At 43.3% G+C, this 23,909-nt stretch overlaps 1 protein-coding gene across 6 annotated transcripts in view; it reads right to left on the bottom strand.

Moving 5' to 3' along the window:
- raraa (retinoic acid receptor, alpha a) overlaps positions 1-20,270 on the bottom strand; it is a 141,057-nt gene extending 120,787 nt beyond the window's left edge. For 3 of the 6 annotated variants that reach the window (XM_039616262.1, XM_039616264.1, XM_031739651.2), the window contains exons 1-2: positions 19,792-20,270; positions 2,772-2,821 (exon numbers count right to left, since the gene is read on the bottom strand). The gene's annotated coding sequence lies outside the window, so the exon portion shown is untranslated. The remainder of the gene's footprint in view (positions 1-2,771; positions 2,822-19,791) is intronic. The other 3 variants (XM_031739650.2, XM_039616263.1, XM_031739652.2) reach the window with 1 other exon arrangement.
- Positions 20,271-23,909: the final 3,639 nt, after the last annotated feature.

The raw sequence follows: 23,909 nt of genomic DNA, 5'->3' as shown, positions 1-23,909 counted from the left end.
TGCGACTTCCAACGAAGCACACACATTTTCCCAAATCATTACAAAAATATGATGTACCGCTGCCAGTGAATCAATAACTGCATCACTTTAGCACATTAATACAGTGCTTTACAGTGACATATCCAATGCACGAGCAGCCTAATTTGACCAGTACGGTCAGCAAGTGTTGGAAACTTTCATTTAAGCGCGGCAGATCTCACCATGTTTGTTTCTGGATAAAAAGGAAGGAGTTATTTTCTGTCTGTAATGTTCACTGTGTGATAGATGACGTAGTGTGTTCCCATGAGCAGGTGATGAAAGGAGTAGTGAGACAAGGCCCCAAAACTAGGTGTGGGACCCACGATGGTGCGACACAGGAAGAGATAGAGAGAGGGGTGGAGTACAAAAGATGGAAGTATGGATGGAAAGATGTAGGCTGAGATTGAGAGCAGTGGGTGAAAGTAAAAGAAATTAAAACAAACAAACAAACAAAACAAAAACAAACAGGAAGCCATTTACGTTAGCCTGGATGGCCACGTGCTGGCACGTTTCACTAACTTTTGCCTCTGCAGCCAGAAACTCCCCGTTTACACCAAAATAAGGTAACAAATGAGTAACTAGATGCACCGGGGAAAGGGGGGGGCATCTGCATTTGTTTGAATGGGATTAACGCTGTGAAATTGCTCAAATTTGTCACTGTGGTTTGAGTATTGAGCATCACTTCTGCTATTTTGTCCTCGGTGAGGAAGTAACATGCCACGCAATGTCTTGCTGGTCAAACGCCTTACAGTAAATGAGCTTGGAGCCACAACACATCAACTGAGCTTGAAGTAGTTTACTCAGCCATAAGCCTTTGAGTTTTAGATCGGTTATTCGATAGTGAAAAATTGGAACAGCAACATAATCACACCAAAACTTATAGCCAGATTTACCACAATGACAGGAGAGAAATTACCATCAGAGCCACTGGAGTTAGCAGTTCACTCCATGAAGTTTCATCAACAAGAAAAAAAACAGAAGATACAGAAAGTGTTATAGCCTGGCAGGTAAACAAAAATCCAACTGTGTCCAGCTTTTTGAGTGAGACTAAGAGGAGCCATTAAATGTACATAACAGTGTATATATAAACTATAAGCTATGCATTTCAACTTCCCTGAAGTTTCCATGTATGGAGTAAAAAAAAGAAAAAGAAAAAAGGGAACAACACTGTGAAAAACACAGGACTCCTACTCTAGACGGAGGGAGAGGCAGCGGGCTCGGCAGCCACCGCCGACCTACCGCACGGAGTGTGAATCATTAAAGGCATGTGTTCCACATCAACTGCCGGGGCCTCTTCCCAACCCACTTATGAGACTGGATCTAAATTATGAAGGGAGGGAGGGCAGCAGAGGGGGAAGGGGAGGGGAGCTTCAGTATAGTTTTACATTGAGATGAAAACCCCAAACCTGCTAACTCAGAGATAAAGTACAAAATGGCTGCAGCTATCCTCTGCCAATTCACAGAATGTGATGAAGTTAACATGATGAAGGCAATGAACAAAAAACTGAACAGCTTCAATTTGTACCTTTTTTTTTTGTCTACCTTACAAAAGCTAAAAACACTACAAAGTGGGATAAATTTTTTTCAATGAAATAACCCAAAGGGAACGAAAGAAGAGAGGAATACAGAGCTGGCTGTATTTAAGGCCAAAGTGCTGGGTTTAATCTTGCCCATCAGGCCATCCCCTATAACCAAACTGATTGCCAGCGGGGGAGTGTCTGCCAGACCACATGTCATCCCCACTTACAACACATGGACGTCTTCTGTGGGTGTGCGTCTGTCCACAAAGCACATCTCTGTCGTGTGGGTATGCCATGACGGAAGTGATCTGCAGAGAGAGTCTGCATTCTTCTGGGTATTGGCTGGCATACTGGTACACACAGCATTCAGTTTGCTTTTGCTCAGAGGCTGGTATGAGGGCAGGTGCATGTCTGAGAGGAAGAGATTACCTTTCTCCCAAGGCCAGGAAGAGCTGTTTTAAAAACAGGACAGAATGGGACAAGACGGGACAGGACAGGGGAGTAAAACAAGTCTGTACAAAGAGGACAAAACCAGACTGAGGAGGACAAACTGCGACCTTTGATTGGCTGAAAGAAAACTGGCCAACCTTAAGCTCCGTCCTTTCAATCACTATGATGAAAAGAATTTGTCAAAACAGTATGAAATGACAGAGAAGGGATAAGACTGAATAGCAGTATTCTTTTAGCTGCCAGTCTAATACAAAGAACCAAAATGAATCTATATTCACACAGCAATGGTCCGTGCACTTCAAGCCAATATAGCGAATGATGAACGGCTGTTTGTGTTTGGTCTTTGTCACTTTAATATGACAGGGCAAATCTCCCCGCTGCCAACTCCAGCTCTGATGCAACAGTCCCTGCCCCATCTCTGATGCAACAGTGCTCATCCTAATGCTAGCAGCACGCAGGGCACAAGACACAGCACCCCCTCCAAACAGACGCACAGTGTGTGTGTGTGTCTGTGCAAGGGTGTGTGAAAATGATTGGAAAGACTTAAAAAAGTCAGCTGTCCACAAGCTTGAACTTTACCCAGCCAGCGAAATGCAGACCATGTGTCATGGGAAAAACAAATGACAACAGAGTCGACCTCTCCACGACATTAATATGGCAAAGAGCAACGCTTATATAGAGACATGCGTGCGAAAAAAAATTGGTACACACAAACACACAAAGTGTTAAATGTGGAAAACCCAAATTACCCAGAGTCAAAAGCAGTGACAAATTCGGGCTTACCCCAAAAACGTCAATCTCGCCGTCCTTGAATCGATTGCGGCTCCTAAGCTCTGAGAGAAAAAAAAAAAACAGAGAAAGAGAGGGAGGGAGAGAGAGAGAGAGAGCGAGAGAGAGAGGGCGAGAGAGAGAGAGAGAGATTTGAAATCGAGAGCTTTGTGGTCCTTTATCCACGTGCTGCAGACTCAGTGACTCCCTGGCTTTCTGGCGCAGAAGTGCTTTACTACATGAAAACTCTTACACACTTTTTCCCCCCTCTCGTTCTCCCCATGATCTCCCCACCCTTTTCCAATAGATTGGACTTTCTCACTTGCTGCATTTGTGCCCCAGACATCATGTGAAAAGTGGAGTAAAACAGTGCTTTTGTGGTGTGTGAATTACCTAGGGCCTCGGCAGGCACAGTAGTGCTTATGGCCACAACTCAATTACAGCAATGTGAATCAGGTGGCGGCCTAGAAATCCCCTCAGCCTGATGCACAAATAGGGACACAGAGGCGCCTTCATTGCCAAGACGGAGACAAATCCGAAGTGGCGTGTCATCTTTTCATAGTAGAGCAGCTTAGCCGATGCTGTGCAGATGAATGGCTGTTACAGACAACGATCTAATGACTCTGGTTTGCAGCAAGTGTATGAATGCTTCCATTTTGTTTATGCAAACTGCTCAAATATTACAAGTGTTTACTAACAGGTCTACTTACAGATCTAAATTGAAAGAGTCACATGGTACTTAGGATATCTGATAAATGGCACCTTTGTGCTGGAGAAAGCATGGAAAACGCTTTGTGGTATTGTTTTTGAGCCAAAAACAACTAGCTGGAAATTACAGAACGGTGGTTTGTAAATGTTAAAAGGCACTTTCATGGATGCAACGTAAATGCCAAACTGCACAATCACGGTCAATCATATTTGAATAGAAAATTGGCTCGTGTCAAAAGCAGTGAGCTTATCCTGTCTCTCTCTTTCTGAGGGGGGGGTTAGCAAATCCTGGCAGCAGGATCCGTCCGCCTCCAAGAAAATGTAGAACTGTGGACCAGGACAGGGTTTTCCAAAAGCAAGAGAAACCAATGACATTTAAAACTGTGGTCTGTTTGGGTTTATTTCACTTCACTTGTCACAGTGAGAAAGCAAGTTCCTTTCACTTAGTTAACAGCAAGCTGTGGCACAACAGAGCTTTTCTGACGGCCAGGCTAATAGTCGCTCTTTAGAAGGGTCAAGATACCGCTGGAGAAAAAAATAAGAAAACAGGGAAACACCATCCCTTGAGGAAGAAGTGGCCTTTTATAGGCAGCAATTATGCAGTAATTTGTTATCACAAGCTCTCAGGGACAGTGAAACAACAGAGCTTTAAATATAGCATTTTTAAAATTTATTTATTTATTTATTTACACAAATAAAGATTTAGGGTTAATATAAAGAATGGCTTCATTTGCATACAACTCAATTACAAATGGCTCTCAGAGACACCTTAATTTGGGGTTAATCAGGAAGCAAATTTACAAACTAACATTAAATGCTTGTCTACAATTTCTATGGTCAAAGAAATATTGCTCACATGCTTTTACTACACGCTCACCTTCCTCCTGCATGTGCACATGTCAAAGATATGGCAAAGTGAAAGGACTACAAGCATTTCGAAGCCAGCTTCGTTTTTAGATGTTTTTTCCTATGAACTTGTCTTTACCTTAGAGTTTTAAAGTCTTTGGACAGTTAGCGAGCACAAAAGTGATACGACACAACAGATAAAGGCTCACTACTTACACTATTGAATGCTATCTTGTTTGCAGGCTGATATGATTAAGCAGATATCACCCAAGTGTGATAAATCTGTACATCCCTACATGCAATACTTACACTTTCCAGAGCTAGAGGATATGGGCACATACATCAAAATATGTTATTCATTTTGAGGTGCATTGTGAATAACAAAAAAGTAGTTTCATTACCCATTCCACCCTCTGCCCATCAGTTGGTTTGTGCAGAAGCTCCTTGTGCTATTTCCTGTTTCTTTACACACCCTTACTTCCTGTTTATGAATATGAATGGTATCTAAATCATGTGTTCCTACTGGTCCTGTAGAGGATGAGCAGCATAATTTCTAGAAAGATGAAACAAGATGAAATGAGGACAGAGTTCATGTATGCATTTGTGTGTGTCTGTCTGAGCCTCCAGCCTGCACTGATGAGAGTGGAGTGGACAGGATGAGCCCAAGGTAATCACATCTTTATCCTTGCTGATGGGTGAAAGCAAGTCGCTGTAGACGCTCACCTTAAACACGAAAAAGAACATGGTGTCGTCACTGTTGACGCGTGCTTTCAAACCAAAGCTGATATTGCCACACGTGGGAGGTCTTGAGTGCTCAGGAGCTCGCAAGGAAGAGTCTAAAATAATAATTCGGTAGGGTCACCCATCCTCGGTGTACAGCCCAGCATCTCAGCAACTGTAACTATGCTCAGGGTTGCTCAACCGTTCAAGGTTTAAAAGGTTTGATGGGAAGCAGTCCAAGTCTCAAGTAAAATTATCATTGGCCCTTGGATGTTCACTTATTCGCTGTGACAGCATCGCCCCTGCGTAGACTATCAGTACAAATACAAACTATGATTTTGAGTACAACCAGCAGTCTCCAAGCGTGTGCTTACTTGGGAATGACAGCCCTGCGGCGAGGGTCATGAGCTCACATTAAAACAGACACAATGTGTTGTTTTAACTTGCTTGGTTCTATAAAATTCCACCGGCTGCCTATGCACGCACGCACACACACACACAGAGAACATAAACCCCCTGTTCTTGAGGCTCTGACTCCAAGCGGTGGAAAGCCCCTTCAGTGACACATAGATCGCATAACCTCTCTTGACACAAGAGGACACAACTCCCAATGGAAAGATGCAGATTCACACACATACTGATTGCAGGCCAAGGCTCCAGACTGCTATTGTCCTTCAGAGCCATCCAAAGAAAACAATGAAGAGGGTCACACAAGGCCCCCTGTGGAATGGTAAATAACCAGAGAGAGTGAGACCGAGACTCAGAGAGGAAGAGACTGAGGAAGTGAGAGAGAGATTGAGACTAATCCAGTCTGACAGCGTTATATGGAACACCAAGTGCAAAATATGACCATCTGGGGACAGGTGAATTCCACTAATGTTCAATCATTCAGGAAGAATCTGACACTGCTTGAATGGAAAATATGTCAGCTCCATGATGTAGAGAAGAAAAACACACAAGAAGAAAGAATGCAAATCATTTCACCTCTATATGGGATTCAGATTTTCTGTAACACACTGCAGTGCATTTCTTTAGCTGAGTTTCACATCAATATTTTACGGACTGTAGTGAAATAAAGGGAATCTAAATCTCACGCAGTGCAGGAAACGCTCTTTTAATGAGCAAAATCTGTTTAGGTGAGTGCTGCCCAGGTCAAAGCCATGCACAGACAGAAAAAAAAGGAGGGATAAAGTCCAAACAATATCAAAGGCTGAGATTGTGGTGATGTTAACCATTCATTAGTGCTGAGTGACCCTTATTATAAAATCATCTTTGTTGTCATTATTCATCTGGCATAAAATGCTGGCCTGTTAATTCAGACTCAGGATGTTGACAATAGGCGGTCTACAAAGGGCTGAGAAGGCACAGTCTCCCTCCCGATTGGTCTTTCATATGCTAATGAGGGAACTGTTTGGGGTTTACTGGCCTGGTTGGAAATGATTTAGGGCGACACCGGTGCTCTCAGCCTTTATGTTAAGGTTGGCCGTAGGGGCTCATATATCACCCTGATCATTAATCAATTAGCGTCTCCTAGCCACCTGTCGGACACATCGGCACACAAAACATTCCTGCCCTTGGGCAGTTGCTAGACGATGATCAGCAGTAGCAGCAGTGCCACTGCTACCTTCTAGCCCCTCGATAGCCCTCCCCACTCCACTTTATGGTAATACCCTGATGGATTACATAATCACACCCAAATACTGTCACCGACGTCAAGGGCTACTCTCCTAGAGCAGCAGATCTGAGTGGAAGCTGCCACAAACCTTTTACGGGTGCCCCCACCCCCTTACCTCCCAATTCAGCTGAACACATTTGCTCTCCGCTGTCACAAACAAGAAAAGAGCGGGCAGAGAGGAATTGATGCCGACCTTGAAGGAGAATCAATAAGCTGACGTCTATTCAAAAGTGCTGAATGCACACCAATGCTGTGTCCTCCGTTGTTTTAAATGCAACTGCCTCCAGTGGGGTATTGATGGTTGCTTGGTATTGACGATGTGACACAATAGCCAAACAAGTGCACGATGGAAAGGTTCAAACTAACAGGGCATTTGTGAAATAAGTCCAGAAAAGTAATTTTGTTTGTAGATGAACTAACTGCTGACTTGCAGGGTGACAACCAAGTGCTAAACAAATGCACCGCAGACTTCTAACTAACAGCGCACACTGAGCTTTAATCGCACACAGCCTGGATCTAAGGGTCTGTTATGGAAAGAGGAGGTGAAAAAAGCTGTGCTGAATTTTTTATGGTCTGGGTTTTTTCAAAACACCAACTGACTCTGTGATCTCATGGAGTCACTCGAGGCACCGTGTGGTGGGACTGAAATACTCCTCAAAGATTTCTGTTAACAGCTGCCCCTCTACTCAGCTGCCACAAATTGAGTTTTTTGTTTTCGTAACTGGAGATTTGTATGTAAATTTCACCTCTTATGCAAAGGCCCTCACTGCCACTACACAATCCGTTTTCCACAGCCTTGCTTCCCCTGACAATAGACAATTCCCTCCCCTCCCAATTTTTTTCTCCACACTTTTTTTTTGTTATTTGGAACTAATTCTTAAAAGCAGCTGAAGAAATAAGTGGCACTAAAATTAGCACCTAATCCGCCAACCCTCAATGTGAGGACATGGAGAAAGCAGATTTGTCAAGCCTTGATTTAGCAGTATTCTTCCATTATAAAAGTAGCACTCTTCACGCAGCTTAGCAGGACGAAACGGCTCAATCAGTCTCATGTGGAACGTTTAAGCACGAAGGGGGGAAAAGGATGGTGCAATGGCCTATCTGTGAACCCAGAAACCCTGGCGTCATAATGGTGCCGTTATTAAGCCGCACTCATTGTTATTCCTACCTGTGTTGCACTTTTCACCTTCTGAGGGTTACCCTTTGAAAAAGACATTCACCATCCACTTCCAAAGCTCCCCCAAAAAACAAGAGCTGTTTCACTGAGGGATTGCAGAAAATCTGGGCCACTATGTAGGATGTGCAATGCTGGACTGGTCACTGGAGACAGAGCTTTTTTTTTTCCCCATTTTTTTCTGTTTTAAATCCAACCAGCTCAGGCAAGGAGCCAGCTCCCAACATTATCAGGTGGATTTTCAAAAGAACAAAAGCTCCTGTGCAATTCTTTACACTGCCAGTGGGGAGGAAAAAAAAAAAAAGCATGAAACAAACAGAAACCCCACGAGTGTGTGTGTGCATACACATAAGCCCATTGTCCTTGATATTTCAGTTGAATTGATTTTAGAAGATTATTTCAATGATAATCTCACACTTTCTTCCATTTGCTTATCTCTCCAGCTATGTCCCAAAAAATGGCAGGGATTTAGGTGTGTGCGGGTCAAAACTAAAGCTGAGAACACTGGGAGTGGAGCTATCTGTTCAGGCTTCGCATATCTAATCATGAATGTATTTCAGAGGCCACAGGACAAATAATAGATATCTTTGGAAAGATAAACCAGGAGGAGGAAAACATCTCACACTTGACTGCAAACACGGAAAGTGAATAGTTGTGTTGCCTTGGTATCTGTATGGCGGTCAAGCAGTATTGGAGAGAAAAATGTTGCCTGAGCAGATAAAGGCTATCCACGGGGTTTCAGGGGCAGCCAGAAGACAGCGGGAAGGAGGAGGATGATGGGTGACAGGGCAAAGGCTTGACCTCATGGGGTCAATAGGTGATAAGTAACATTTATCATACTTACCCAAGCTGCTAAATGAAAAACCAGGCAGCTTCTCTTCTTCACATTTCAATGTCCTAAGTCCAATGAAGCTCACACTACTGGCAACCAGATGCCCCGTGTTTATGACAGAGACAAATCCTGGAATCCTTAAGTGGAAAAACATGCCATGCTGGCACACAGTAGCGCCAGTGAAACATTACATCACTCTGACGATTTAATGAGCACAGCCTGGATCAGATCAGAAGTTTAAATACCTGCCAAAGCTAATATAAAAGCTTGTATTTCACGCTTCATGAGAGAAGCTGAAAAACAAGCTTCATTTGATAGGACAACAATGGTTTCCACGATGAAGGGCTTGTGGTTGAGGGGGAAGCAAGGAGCGCTGTCTAAGTCCTGAACGCAGGGAATCCATGGAGCCACAACTCAACCACAATGACATTCACATGGAGAAAAATGACAAAGAAGCAACTGAGTGTTGGACTAGATTTGGCACAGACCTATCAGAAAACACTCCACCCCCAGGGGGCTCTCTGACAGTGGCTCTCTGAAGGATCACGGCAGCTTGGTATTGTTTTGGTGCTCTGGACAAGTGGACAACAGTTGTAGTGGGTACCCTGGGCCATAAGCCAACCGAGAACGAAGACAACGTTGTGCAGATGGACAATTAGGGCACACTCACGCAACGGGCATTCATCAAGTGGAGATGACAGCTAATCTCAGGATTAAAACAAACATGGCCTTCTTGTTGGCCATTTCATAACTTGTGCATGGGCAGAGCATCTACAATGAGTCTACTGGAAGAGAAATGCACATTGAAAATACAAGTTAGGGATGGTGGTTCATTTTCATAGCCCGCAACTCCAACGCACAGCAATTTTCATACCCTAACACAAACTACATCTTGTCAACTGCAACACTTTCTCCATCAATGCACTCGAGCGTTACAACTTTAAAGTAAGAAGACATTTCCAGGCATTTCTCCATCATCCGATCATTTTAACTTTGTAAAATACATAATCTGACATACAAGCGTCTTTCTGCTGTTGCTGTTCTGCCAGTATCTCGCATACTAGAAGATGTAGATCCATATTTTTAAACAGTGGTGTGTTGAATGTGTGTGTGCCCTAAAGTGAGTGACAGATATCCCATCAGGCTCAGGGAGACATCCTTCTGCTAGAGTGGGAAAAGCAAAAACGTGTCCTAACAAATGTTTTGGTCTTATTGCAAATTAGAAACAGGGATCCAAATCAATAGTCCTTTTTTTCCCCTCAGGTAACTGAAGAACTCACAAAAGACGCACAACAGAAACAACAGTCAGCTACAATCATTCATGCCTATCAGTTAATGTGACTGCATGCAGCTCAGGCTAGTACCCTGTTTAAAGTGATGTCTAAATACTACAAGAGATTGCTGTTAGACAAAGCTGACGTTCAGGAGCCCTTAGATTAATGCAAAAGAGTGCATGTCTACAAGGGATGAAGCGAAACCAAAACGATAATTACTGTTATCCTTATACAGGGTTTTTCCTCCAAAAGAGGAATTTTTGGTTCCTCCCAAAAAGGTTTTAGAGTCAGAGAGGGAGAGAAAAAAAATGGCCCCATTGTCATATACATTTTCAACGAGGTTGACTTTGAAACTCCATTCTGAGTCTAACAAAATTACACAACGTAAACCGATTTTCACTTTTCCTAACACTTGCAGCAGTGCACACCTGTTTTTACTTTGTCAGCAAATGAGCAGCTGACCTGCCAACTGAAGACAAAATTATATATACATTCTACTGTCTCCACTATAATTTAGCACTTTCTTTAAACGGTTATGTTAATTAATCAAGTTAAACAGCCAAACGTTAAGTATCAAAAACAGAGAAAAGTGAAAAGGCACATCGGCAGTCTTCTCACATGTGCAAAGGTGTGACAACGGGCAGAGTTCCAAGCGTTCTGCAAGTAGTTTTCTCATCATTTCTCACATTCTTGCTTTCCACCACTGTCCATATTCGCTGTTGAACTTTAACAGTCACTTCTGTGCTGACAGTGATGGTTTGGCAGTGAACAGTTTGCGCTCTCCTTCTGTCTCTTTTCCTCAAACTCAGAGTCTGAACGGTTTTATTTCTCCACAGCCAGCCTTTTACATATTCAAGATAGGAAAAGCCACAGTGTTACTATTAATGATAACTTCAAGAGTCCCAGCAGGGTATACCAGTGAGCCATCATACACGATGTCATTACCCTGTAACTGGCAAATGCAAATGGGATGCAGATATTAAGTGTGTTTGTGTAAATGGCACATGTTGGAATTTATTTGTGTATGACTTCCACATGAAAAGACAACTTCAATATCCCTTTTTATGAGGTCGAACAAAGCAATCTTTGAGTCAAGTCTAGCTCATGATTCGAGTCCTTGAGTGTGGCAACAATCATTTTGTTGACATCTGAAGCTAGTGTTTGCTGCAGGGGTCTTAGGTTAGCAGCTAGAAATACATAACATCACAAGGTATCAGCAGGAACCATTCAACACGAACGTCCCTGGGTTCTTTTGCAATTTTTCTTTCTCGACTCTGTGGATCCTTTTTATGTATTAACAACAGCATCCTGTTGTGCCTGGATTTGCCCCCACTCTTTTGGATTTTACATAAATGTTCCACAAAGAGACAAATCTCAATAAACAGACTTGTTGTTATTAAGAGGTGTCTCTTGGATTAGGATGGAAAAAAAACATCATAGTATTGCACTAGAAAGATTCACGGTTATCAGTCATGTAGTAATGCTTTAATTTACAAGTAACCTGATCCAGGAATAAAACACACACAACTCAAAAAAATAGTTTGTGAGTGTATCAAACCTAAAGCACTCCAAGTTTGTTGCAGAGTTATCTGTGGGTTGAAGAATGAGGCCATCAAGGCATTTTTTAAATATGCTAAATCTCACCCATCCATTGCCCTCCTTAATTTTCTAAAGCAGGGGTGGTCAATTAAGTTTCCCAAGAGGCCACTGGGGAAAGTGGGACTGTTGTGGAGGGCCACAACAATAATTTTACAAGCAGAATTAAATTCAGCTTATTTGTGCAGCAGTCCACAACAGTCCCAGTTTCTCGCGTGACCCCCTTGGGGAAACTAATTGCCCACCTCTGCTTTAAACACCACGGGGCATTGCAGTAAAGTGTCTCCACAGTGTAGTGGTTTACACATTCACAACGCAATCGAAAGTCCAGTGGTTTGATTCCGGGAGGAGACATAAATCCCTCTGGGGTTGCGTCAGGAAGGGCATCTGGCGTAAAAATGTGCCAAATCAAACATGCGGAGCTCCCCACTGTGGCGATCCCTCGTGAATAAGGGAACAGCCAAAAGTAGCTTTCTTTATCAGGGCGTTGCAGTGAGTGAACCAAAGGAGTGTTACCAAATAAAGCGTGAAGTATTAACAAAAGCCCCTTTTGGATATCAGCTAGAATTACAGCCTCACACTTGTATGCCTCTGGCAACCAAGTCAAGCTGCAGTTTAGAATCATCCCTGCCTCTGTTATAAGGGCACCAAATAACATTTAATAAACATTTGGTTATAAAACGTCATCGGTCCCTCCGTTTCCTCTGGGCATTTGAGTGATTTACTAGTTACTAATAAGCACATGACTTTGAAAGTTGTGAAAAACATTTGAGGTCACAGTGAACTTGAACTTTGACCACCAAACACTAATCAGTTTATTCTTGAGACAAAATAGACGTTTATGCCAAATGTAATTCAGATTATTGAAATGACAAGAATGACGGGGATGGGAGGTCAGAGTGACCTTCCCTTTAAAAAAAAAAAAAAAAAAAAAAAAAAAAAAATCAAACAAAGAGTTTTTGTGCTAAATTTGAAGAAATTCCCTCAAGATTTTCATAAGATCTTACAAGCACAAGAATGGAACTAGTGGAAGATCAGTAAACATACTCTCACAATAACGAAAGAGTGCTTGAACGTGGAAAACACCTCTAAAAGGTCAACAGTTGGCTAAAACCTGCACTCAAACCTCAGTATGTCTACATCCTGTTCAGACCTCCCTGGCACAAGAAACATGCATGTCACAACACAAAGCAAAGGCACCAAACTATAAAGTTCGGGTCCAAACAGATCGTGTATGAATTGGCAACAAAATTGAGCAGGCAGTGACGGATTACAAATACGTATAAATGTGAGGTTCTGCAGATATCACTCTGAAACATGAAGCAGAGTGATGCAGAGAAGCCTGCTGGAACAGAGTCAACACACTTTACACGCACAAGGCCTGGAAACAACACGCTTGGGGCTTCCACCTTCATTTAGATGAAAATGGACCTCCTCGAGAGGAAATAAAGCCATTTTTAACTCCCCCCCCCCCTCCCGCTTCGAGTCGGCCTCCCATAATATGCCCAGTCAATGGACTGTGGGTCTATTCAACTGCAGGCAGCCCACAGCACAGCCATAAATAATGTAGGGCAGCTCACATGAAACCCTAATCACCATTGTGCTGTCACCCAACAGAGAAGATTGCTTGTTTAATTTACTGCACCGCATCTGTCTCAGTTCTGCCCAATTTAGTTTCAGAGTTTCAGCGGGCAAGCACTCCAAATATTTATTAATATGCTTTTCACACAATGCTAAAAATCAATTAAAAATAAAATAAAATAATGTGTGATCACGTGCGGCTGTGTTTGTCCACATTCTTTTGGTGGGGGGTTGTTTGTTTGTGGTTTTTGGGGTGATGATGTGCGTTTTTGTCCTGAACAACAAACCAAAAAACCCCCCAAAAAACTGCATCTTGTGTAACAACAAAGGCTGGCAGAGAAAAAGCCATCAACACTCAATAACCAGAGCTCATTACTGGCAATATACAACATACTTCATTACATTACTATTCCATTAGCATGCTTCCATTTGCATATTCCAGTCACCTCCTTACCGAGGCAGTTGATCATAAATGGCAGCCATATGCTGTGTGGTGCGCCATATTACAGAATTATTACTGCGACACAAAAAGCAAAAAAAAAGAAAGAAAGTGAATTATGTTGACATGAAATGAAGTACAAAACCAATCAAAAGGATCCGCCGTTAACGATAGCGTCTCGCAGTCTCATTGGCTGAAAGTGTATCATTTCAGGCCACAGGTTATGGTGCCTCGGTAAAAAGAAAAAAAAAAAATCTGCAAGTCTGACAGCCTAGTTTGACAGACTGGGTGATTTTCAGCTACACCTCCTATAGTTGTACTGTACATCAAGTTTGTTTATGTCTAAACTGCCAAAATAAACCATTTTTTGCTGTTTTTATTGGAAAAATTGATTGGGGCACAACAAAGCTCCAGAAAAGTAAAAGTAATTGGTTTTAAAAATTCTTTTCTACACTCTTTTTGGGTATTTCTGGCTTTCTGTCGCCTTCTCCAGCTGCAAACGCAGAAATCCTGTCATCTAACGGGCTCTGTGCTGCAACGTTCCAGCACAACGATGATTTGGTGTGATGGCTCTTCACCGGGGCTGGCTGCATTGAGATGACAGACCATGGAGACAGAATAAGTAGCAGCGGCTCACTAGCTTCACAGACTCGGCGGGCACAAGCCAAGACAGCAGAGCAGTACGATAACGATGCTATGTGCCGAGCCACTTACAAGGAGCTGCCTATTCATGCTAGCAGCAGCGAGCGCGGTATCATCTTGTTCAGGACCATTATCTCACCACCGCGCTGTTCTCCTCACACTGATAAATGTGGCCTATAGCAACTTGAGCTAATGTGCAAGCAGCTGCAACCACGGCAATTGGGTAATACACTGTCGACGGCCACATACGCCCACACAGGAGGCACAATAGAGAGGATTTGTTCCACTGAAATCAGTGTGAAGATGCTTTGGTTTGTGCAGTGGTTTAACACTAGCCAATGCTACTTCTTGGGAAGGACGCAGGAGCTGTCAACCGTCTCACTTAGACAGACGTTTGTTTGTTTTTTTAAATGGGGAGCAGGCCAGCCAAACATTATCCTCCAAGTAAGAACTAAAATATCGGTGTAACAAATCAAGGCAGAAGATGAGATTAAATCTGTATTTTCTCTTACACACCTTTTTGGAAATATTTAACTGTCAAATACATTCAAATTACATCGGTGTCAGCAGAGTGGACATGAAAACTGAAGGTTTTGTTACACTGAGCAACCAATCAAACACCAGTCCGATGTTATGACTGACTGCACATTCACACTTGGCACAGAGAAATACGCGTATTATCAAGAAGCACTTAAGGACAGATTGGCCGGTCAGACATCTGTGTAAGTGACACTGGCTATCTAGCTAGCTGTCTGACTCATGGCAGCAGAAGGTTAACTTGGCAGCTCAGCTGTACAGCGGAGCTCTAAAAGGAATATTAACAGCATGTCCCTCGGTGCTGACGGAGAGAGAAAGAAAAAGCAGAGAAAAAGGAGAGATGGAGAAAACGCAAGGAGCAAAAGGGGTGGGTGTGCAAATCCAATTTCCAGTGACGGTGCGCTCAGGATCACCGTTTCACTAAAAGAACATATCATCTGTCAAAGTTAATGGCAGTGTCCTCGGGAAAATGAAGGAAAATAGAATGAAGACCGTTCATTAAGGAGGTGGGGGACGGGGGTGTGTCGAAGCCATCGGTCTGCTCCGCCGTCTCCGCGGGAAAATAAATATATACCCGAGCTATTATTTGTGCATTTAGAAGGTGGCAGTGCAGTCGCAATCAAGAGCCGGTTCACATGCGGCAGAGGTAATATTAGTGCAGGAGGAGTCTGCGGGCTCAAACACCGAGCTATCGCTGGGAATGAAGAGGTCGTCCGGGCTGCCTGGGAGGACGGTTGGCAGGCTAGCTAACAGGCCCAGCCAGGCTGTCTCTCACTCAGAACTGTGGATGTACTCAGTGGAAGCAATTGATACCATTGTTTTATGGAGAGGAGGGTGGAGGGGGATTAAGAAGCAACAATAGGTCTCTTTCACTGCAAATGTCAGCCGTCACGCCGGGGGGACTGTCCGACTGGGCAGAGACACTTCTGCAAAAAGCCAAGGTACAAAATGAGTGTGGAAAATAGTATGAAATTCTGTGACAAGTGCAATGAAACCCTGCGACACAGGCCAGAAACATCCACATGCCAGCTGGTAGAAATGCAATCTCAAACATGCAAAATAAGCTGTGGGAAACTTTACAACAAAGATCAGTCAAGCCATGTCAACCATAAATACAACCCCCTCAGTGTATTATTATTTTATGTGCTCTTGAAGTGGGGGGGGTTTGAGCACTTCAATTCTGCAGTAAAACATCAATGGTTTCAAGGTCTATCAAAACAATGTGCAGCTCGAAACAGATTCTAAATCAATAACCTGGATAATAGGTTATATGGGTCTTTAGCTCAGCCTCATTAGGAAAAAAAGGAGACAATCGTGGCCTCATTCTTCAGGCAAATTAACATAGCGAGGAACCTAAAATAACAACCGATGATCCATTCTGGGACGTTTTATTAAGAGACTATACAACAGAGAGACACAAAGTTCTTTCTCTGAGTGCTTTGATAACCCAGCTGGCCTTGGACCTCTTTGAAAATGTTGCTCCGAAGGTTTGAGGTGAATATAAAGAACAAATGGAAGCGAGGCAGCCTGCCGCTTTAAGACTGAGATGAAACCAAGTTATTCTACCACTCTGACCTAATTGCTCTCTCGCTCTCCCAACATGAACACTGGGAGCTGTGCACTCTGACACGTAAAGATTATTTAATACCATCAAAGCCATAAAAAAAAAGAGGAATATAAGGAAGGCAGCATAAAAGGGAAGGGGGAGTTAACCCTCACGTGACTGGCAGCACCAGGCACGCCAGTTTGCTGTGTGGAGAGCTACAGAATCGGAATCAGTATGCAAAAGCAGGCCTGTCTAACTGCCGCCGGCCAACATGAGCGGAGCTCCCACATCACAGCGGCTCCACTCCCCCTCCAAAAAAAAAAAAAAAAAAAAAAAAAAAAAATCCCACTCGGCTTCAGCTCCACTCTCCTCCCACCCTTCTTCTCTCCTGCTTTTCCCACACTCGCCCCAGTCCCAAAGGCAACGACTACGTCATTGGGCACCACAGAAAAACCGCAGTAATATCCTAATTTATTTCTTCTTATTCTGACAGACCGTGGGCCTGTTTCATTTGGGTCAAGGCTGGTTTTATTAGTGTAAAGCCACACTGTGCGGTTCCACTGGACTCCATTTGTAGAAGAATGTTTGCTGCTTACTACTCTTTATGGCAGCATCAGTAGTCAACCAACACCTGTGCAAACCAAATAGATTCTAAGAAATAAAAGACAAAAAAAAGAAACAAACCCCAATCTTCACATCAGTTTTTCCTATTTACAGCAAGCCGAACTCTTATTTCTGCTGTGTGGTTTTCACTAACAAAACATCTAGCAATCAAAATCTCACAGGGCGTTGGTGCGACTGGGGTAGAGGTGTTTACCATTCAAAAAGCACTGGGTGACACCTCTAGTTGCAGTGCCATCGAGGGGAACTTGGTTCATCTGTCAGCACATGCTGACTTCGTACTGTACAGTCATAGCCTCGTGAGTCACCCTGGCACATCATCGACAGGGTAGCAGGCTACTGTGGCCAGCAAGACTGCTACAATCAAAGCACCTGACAGACACCATCCTTATAACGGTGCAAAAGGAGGTCACTCAAAATGCATTAATTCAATACACAAGCCTTATTATAGTGATATAACATTACACCACAGGGATGGGAAAGAGTATATAAATGTATGAATTGTGCAAAATAAAACTCCAAAAAACAAAAACAAACCTTCAAATAAATTCCTCTCATCAAGAACAATCCAAACAACCGTTAACAACTCACCACGTATCATCTGCTGAATTCACTAGTTCCATGTATGATGAGAAAAACTGTCATCACATGTAACCAAACTCATAGAGCTAGGAGCTACTGACTCACCACTGCCATGCCAAACCAACAACAAAAAAAAACAGAGAGAGAGAAAAAAAAAACCCTTTCTAGTGTTTGAGTTGACTCTACAAACTATAGAGGAAGCAGAGGGACACGCCGAGGGCGTGGGGGAGGTGAGGTGGCAAACTGAGTGTGCCACTGCCTCTGCTGACATGATGATACATTTAGGGCACACAAGGCCTTTGACTGGCACGGTTCACACGAGAAGAGTCGCTGCTTTCCGCCAACACTTGTCACAGAAGTTCTGACTGCATCACAGAAACCACTCCTGTCACTTTTTTTACTAACAAATGCGACAGTGGGCAGTATGACTAGGTCTTTAGATAACAGACCTTCTGAGAAAAAAAAAAGAAAAAAAATTTAAACCTTGAAAACGGCGTGTGACTGCAGGAAACCCTTTCTCTGAACCTCGCTCAATTAAAACGCTACTATGAGATCTGCTCGCGAGTGCCAGTATCATGCCTTTCATATAACCCCGCAGCTTATCGGGAACTGTATTTTTAGAACACAATGATGAGCATGCATGACATCGGATCAGGTATCACAAGATGGCTAGACGGCAAACAACAATTTTATGCCAAATGTCTGAAGGTTATTATCAAAAATTTTCATCAGAGTGACAGCTTACTGGGCAGGAAAGAATAATTTTGTATTCGGGCCAAGCCTTGCCAAACCGTGGTGAGGGCACAGCATTTAACTGTGAATCACACCAAGACGGGAGGTGACAGGGTGGGAAAACCCTCAAACACCCCAGATTTCCCAGTGAGTGACTCTTCCCCTAATGCATCTTGCTCTGAATGTCACAGGCTGTCACAGGAAAGGTCGGGTATCTTTTTCCCTTCAGTGCCACCCTGCGATCGCCTCCACCTGAAAACAACCGTCTGCCCTGCCATGCAGCCAGCAGAGAAGATCTAGAGAGTCATAGCTTAAAAAAATAAATAAATAAATCACTCAACTAATCCTGCAAAGGAAATGAGGGTTAATTCAAACACAGGGAAACATCTCTACAAAGTACAGCTATCAACAGAGGGTACAGAACACTGTAATCTGTGGTTTATAAGACAACATTTTACAAGACAACACTGCAGGATTTTGATGCTGCAGGGTATACTTAAAGACTCCTGACATTTAATTTGAGGAGATGCAGACGCCTTAAATCGCCACATTATCTTGACAGCGGATAATCGAGAGTGTTAACAAATTGGGGGAGATATCTGTCAGTTTGCCAATGTACCTTAAGGCTATAAAGAGAAGCAACAGGAAAAAAAAAAGAAGCATGTGGCTGTTTTTGTTACAGTACTTTTTTTTTTTTTTTCTTCTCGGGTCAGCAGGTATGCGGCTCAGTTTCAGAGCACCTTGAAAGTATTGCAAGCAGTGCCCGGTGCCTCTAGTCTGCACACTGAGGAAGTGGCTCCCTGACATGACCGGTATTAATTATGCACTGGAGCAAAGTTTACCTCCAGCCTGAAGTAGCCCACAGCCAAACAATGGTGAGCGAAATGTGCAAAACGCACCATGTGAAATGAAATACTATCTCCCCACATTCCGCTGTCCCGACGCTGCCAAAAACACTAGCTTTTCTCTGAGGGTAACAGAGACACCCAGACACACATTACAGGGTTTTCCCCTCCTTCTCTTTTAATCCGTAAATCCCCACTTTCTCAACAGCCAAGCTAGGTGGACACCGAAACGGCTCTGCTAATTAAGTAAAGGAAGCTGTCAGCACCTAAATGTGACCCGGTGTCTTTCCAACCTCCACAGAGGCAAAGAAGCGTTAGCTCTGACATGCTAGCCGACCTAAGAGGCGTCGGATTCGCACACTATAACGTCGCTCGGTTAAACACACCTATGGTTTATTTTTCTGCTTAATTGGCCATGAAAACGCCAACTTGACAGAGAGTTTTGTGCTCAGGTTGTCCAGTACGCTTCTGACAATGAACGGCGTTAAAACAAACAAACAAACAAACAAAAACTGTCACACCCGTGCATTTAATGACCGTGCCGACTTCTGACGCGTTCAAAGTGCTCCAGGTGTAAAGCGGACAGGTTACTACCGTGCCTGGCTAACCCCCAGAAGGACACCCGAGAACTGGACACATGCTGTCAAATGTTGTCAAGCTGTCAATGACAAGTGTATGGTAATACCTGGGACCTGTTGACTCCTCCTCCTGCCGCTGCTGCTCGCCTCGGACTGCTGCTGGAAGTTCAGTCGCGCCGCTGTATTTCTAACGCGGGTTGTAGTCTCTTTTTTTCTTTTCTTTTTTTTTTTGTTGAAAGTTTTCCGCCGACTTCTCAAAATCTCCAAAAAACGGTGGCCCTCACGAGCGCTGAGTGAGTTAACCCCCACCGGGCAAACAGCGGGTAAGAAGTCGGCGAGTGGCGTTCAGAGAGTAAGCAAGTTCGAAACGACGTTCGCAGAAGCAACCATAGCAGTCACGTTCTCTGGCTGTGAAATCCAACACCAGCCCTGACCCCGCCCCTTTCTCTTTACGGGGGCCTGTCATCGAAAAAGTGGATGTCCTGTTTCTCTCCAGATGTGCTCCGCGCGCTGCTGCAACCAAGCGAGGCAACAAGAAGGAGCACTCACTTTGTTTTGGTTGCATTTTTAATGCGTTTCCTGCAGCTCGTTTATGCTCCATTAAAAATACACACAGTTTTCTATCCTTTATTATTGATTATAGTTGTCTCTGTATCTAAGCAATAGAACCAAGCACACAGTGCAGACAGATGAATTTTTATTTTATATATATTTTATTTACCTTTTTTGGCAAAACAGCTGCAACTTAAAATGGTTTCGACACTTTAAAAATTCAGTGATGTTATTAACTCCATATCATCGCGGTGGGACGGGAAAGCTGTGCAGTCTTTCTGATTTTTGTTCAAATATGTATTATCAGCATAAAATTTTAAACGATCCCGCCGCCGTTGCGTGACTATGCCTCCGTGTCCTGCTGAGAACACCATTAAAGCCTCTAAAATATCTTCCATCGCAGGTTGTGCTGTTCCCTTTTGTCACACCGCATTTGGGCAGTCGGCTTCTTCTGTTTAATCCTCCACTCAGAGGAATGCTCCACCTGAGCGCATAAAGAGGGGCAGCGCTGTCAGCAGTGTTGGGGAGTAACGGAATACATGTACCGCCGTTACGTATTCAGAATACAAAATATGAGTAACTGTATTCCGTTACAGTTACCGTTTAAAAAGGTGGTATTCAGAATACAGTTACTTTGTTGAAATAAATGGAATACACGGCGGTACTTCCCTGTTTCATATTGTCGCGGGTCAGGACTGTTTGGGTTTGTTTGACAGCTACGTTCTGTTGTTCCAGGCGGCAGCGTTACGGTTGCCATGGTTACAGGGTGACGCTCTCTCTCTCTGCGTGTTTCCTGGGTGAGAGAGCGCTTTTTTGTTGTTGTTGTTGTGCTAAGCTAAAAGGCAGAATGCTACAGGCATAGCTCTAAAGCATGTAGCCTCATGGGCAGTGTAGTCCGTGCTGCAGCGAGAATGGACTACCGTACCCGTTATGTGTCTGTGAGCGAGGGAGGGAGAGAAAGGAAAAGTCCGAGCTGTCACGGAGCAAAAACGGGAGCTGGAAGCATGTAAATATAATAATAACCACTGCAGCCAAGAAGAGTGCCTGACGAGCCCATTTGTAAGTAAGCTATTAAGGCTGTGTCCCAATTCAGGGTCTGCACGCTTGAAGTACGCACACTACGCGTACTACGTACGGTGCGTACTACAAGTACGGGAAGTGCGGAAGTGAGAGGCTTGTGAAATGGGACGGTCTAGCCTTCGTCGCGCTGTTCAGGTTGCCTAGCAACCATGATACTAACCGCAAGAAATGTTTCATACAGCTTTGTGTGACAGAAATGAAGGAGAAAAAATGTTTTGTTGGTCATTCATTTTTGTCATGACATCACTTTGATTAGTTGAGTATCTGAGGCTGAAACCACAGGACTGTAAAACATGATCATGTTTGAAATGAAGCCCAACTATCGATAGTTGGGCTTCATTTCTGTACTGAACAGTCATTTCAAGATTAGTTAGTAAATAATAATTAGCTAATGTTATTCATGAGACTAAAATTATATATATCTATATATACTGTATATATAGATATACATACACACACACACACACAGACACATATACATATATATATATATATTACAGCGGTGAGCTTGAACTCTGGGTCAAAGATTCAAGTTGCAGTTATTTATATTTCCTATCACCTTAAATCTTCACTCAAAGACAAGTATCTCTGACAGTGTATATAAAGATGTATTATATATAAGAGACAAACATTGTTCGTTTAATATGTTGGCATTATTACATTTGGCTCAATGCTTACATATATGTGTAAAAAGGAAAATGTACGAGCTGTGAAAACTGTTGGTGATAGAATGAAGAGCAGACTGGTATATGAAATATTCCTTTATTGGGTGAAAAATCAGACCATGTCATAACTGCTTTAAGTCATACAGAACAGATATCAGAGCCTTAAACAGGCCGACTTCTGCTAAATGGGTCAAACTGGGCAGAAAGTATACAAACACATAACATCCTTATAGAATATGATGTAACACTATAGATCAACTTACCTCAGAATATATAAAGCATATAAACAGTTACAGCAATATGATGCAACAAACACAGCAGTGCTATTAATCCAAAATACTCAAAGCTTCATAGAACTGAAACAAACATTTATTTTTAGCTCCATTCTGCTGCTGATACATACTTTAGGTTTCTGAATATTAAACTTGTTGCTGCCTTTCATAGTGTGTAACTTGAAGGCCCTGAGTACTTTCTCCCACACTGAAAACACTGGAATGATAAAATTATTTGAACATTACCTAATAAGACTGATTCAGGACAGACAATTAGTTATGTTAAACTTTCCTAGCAGTCCTTCACAAACAGGGAACAGTCTGTCTATTCTCTCCATCTGTCAGCTGCTGCTGGCTCTTCCTCCTCCTCTTCCTCACACACTGCTGAGTTTGTCCTGGTGGATCATCAGGGGTGCAAAGCCTCACAGATGATGTGCAGCAGTGGGTCCCTCAGTCTGTCTTCACTCTGGACACTTGCAGTTGTCACACATGGAAATCAAATGTGTGATAAGCTGCAGGATTCAAACACAAGTGTAACTTATAAATACATGTTCATACTTTTATTCCACAATCAGAGAGAAAGAAACAGAGAGAGAGTGCAGGACAGACAGACAGGTGACAGTCTCAGGTGTATACACTGCTACAAAACAGCACAAGAGAAGGAGGATTTAGTGTTTGTGTTATTACGAGTGCTAAACAAGAAGAGTTCCCAGATGGTCCAGTGGACACATGTGTGACTCCTGTGATTAAAGCATCTTTCTTTCAGCTTAACGAGTGAACCGTCAGCTCGTTCAAACACACGTTAAAGTCCGTTTGGCTCGACACCACCGAGCAGAGGCAGCAATATAACATAGCTAACATTAACAGTGCAGTGAATCCTGCTTGTGCCGTGATATTCAGGACTGCAAACCGAGCAGCATCACTGACTTTCAGCTTGTTGTGTTTGTGGATATATGGCTGACTTTAATTATCCATAAAATCATCACATTCTCTGTAAGATTAAGGTCAACTATATATACATTTATAAGTAGAGGCTTTAAAACCAAGTTACCGCTGAAAGTACAAACATCACTAATGTCACATAACTTTGCCGACATGTGGCCAACAGTAATGTTTTAATGTTCTTAAACATTCGCACATAAATAAGTGACATAATATTCAGTACTTACTTTTGACAGTTCACTCTTGCCGCTCCCTTCTGCCGTATTTTTGCGGCAAAATTATCCACACCGACCGCCGCGCTATGGATTGTGGGATATATGGGGCCCGCAGGCGTGCACCGGACCACGCTTGATATTTGGGGAAATCGACGGCGCATTTGGAGTATGCATTTGAAGTACACTTTGAATTGGGACAGCCGTCGTCGCGTGGCGGTGACGTAATCGCACTTGAAATGCGTACTTCAAGCGTGCATACCCTGAATTGGGACACAGCCTAACGGTGTGTTCACACCGAACGCGATAGACGCGAGCGAAAACGCCCCAAACGCCCCTAATTTGACGCGTGCACATTCGCACCTCGACGCGTGTCCAAGAAAAATCCATCGCGCGTCAAAATTGCATATTTTGACGCGCGTGAACCGGAAATGTGGGAGGAAGTTGTGCCAGACAGTATCTTTGCTAGACGGCAGCTGTCGAGCTAGCGTTTCTATTTACT

This window comes from Oreochromis aureus, linkage group 8, assembly GCF_013358895.1.
Source record: "Oreochromis aureus strain Israel breed Guangdong linkage group 8, ZZ_aureus, whole genome shotgun sequence".
In the NCBI taxonomy this organism is placed as follows: domain Eukaryota; kingdom Metazoa; phylum Chordata; class Actinopteri; order Cichliformes; family Cichlidae; genus Oreochromis; species Oreochromis aureus.
This window is presented reverse-complemented; position numbering and strand designations above follow the sequence as displayed.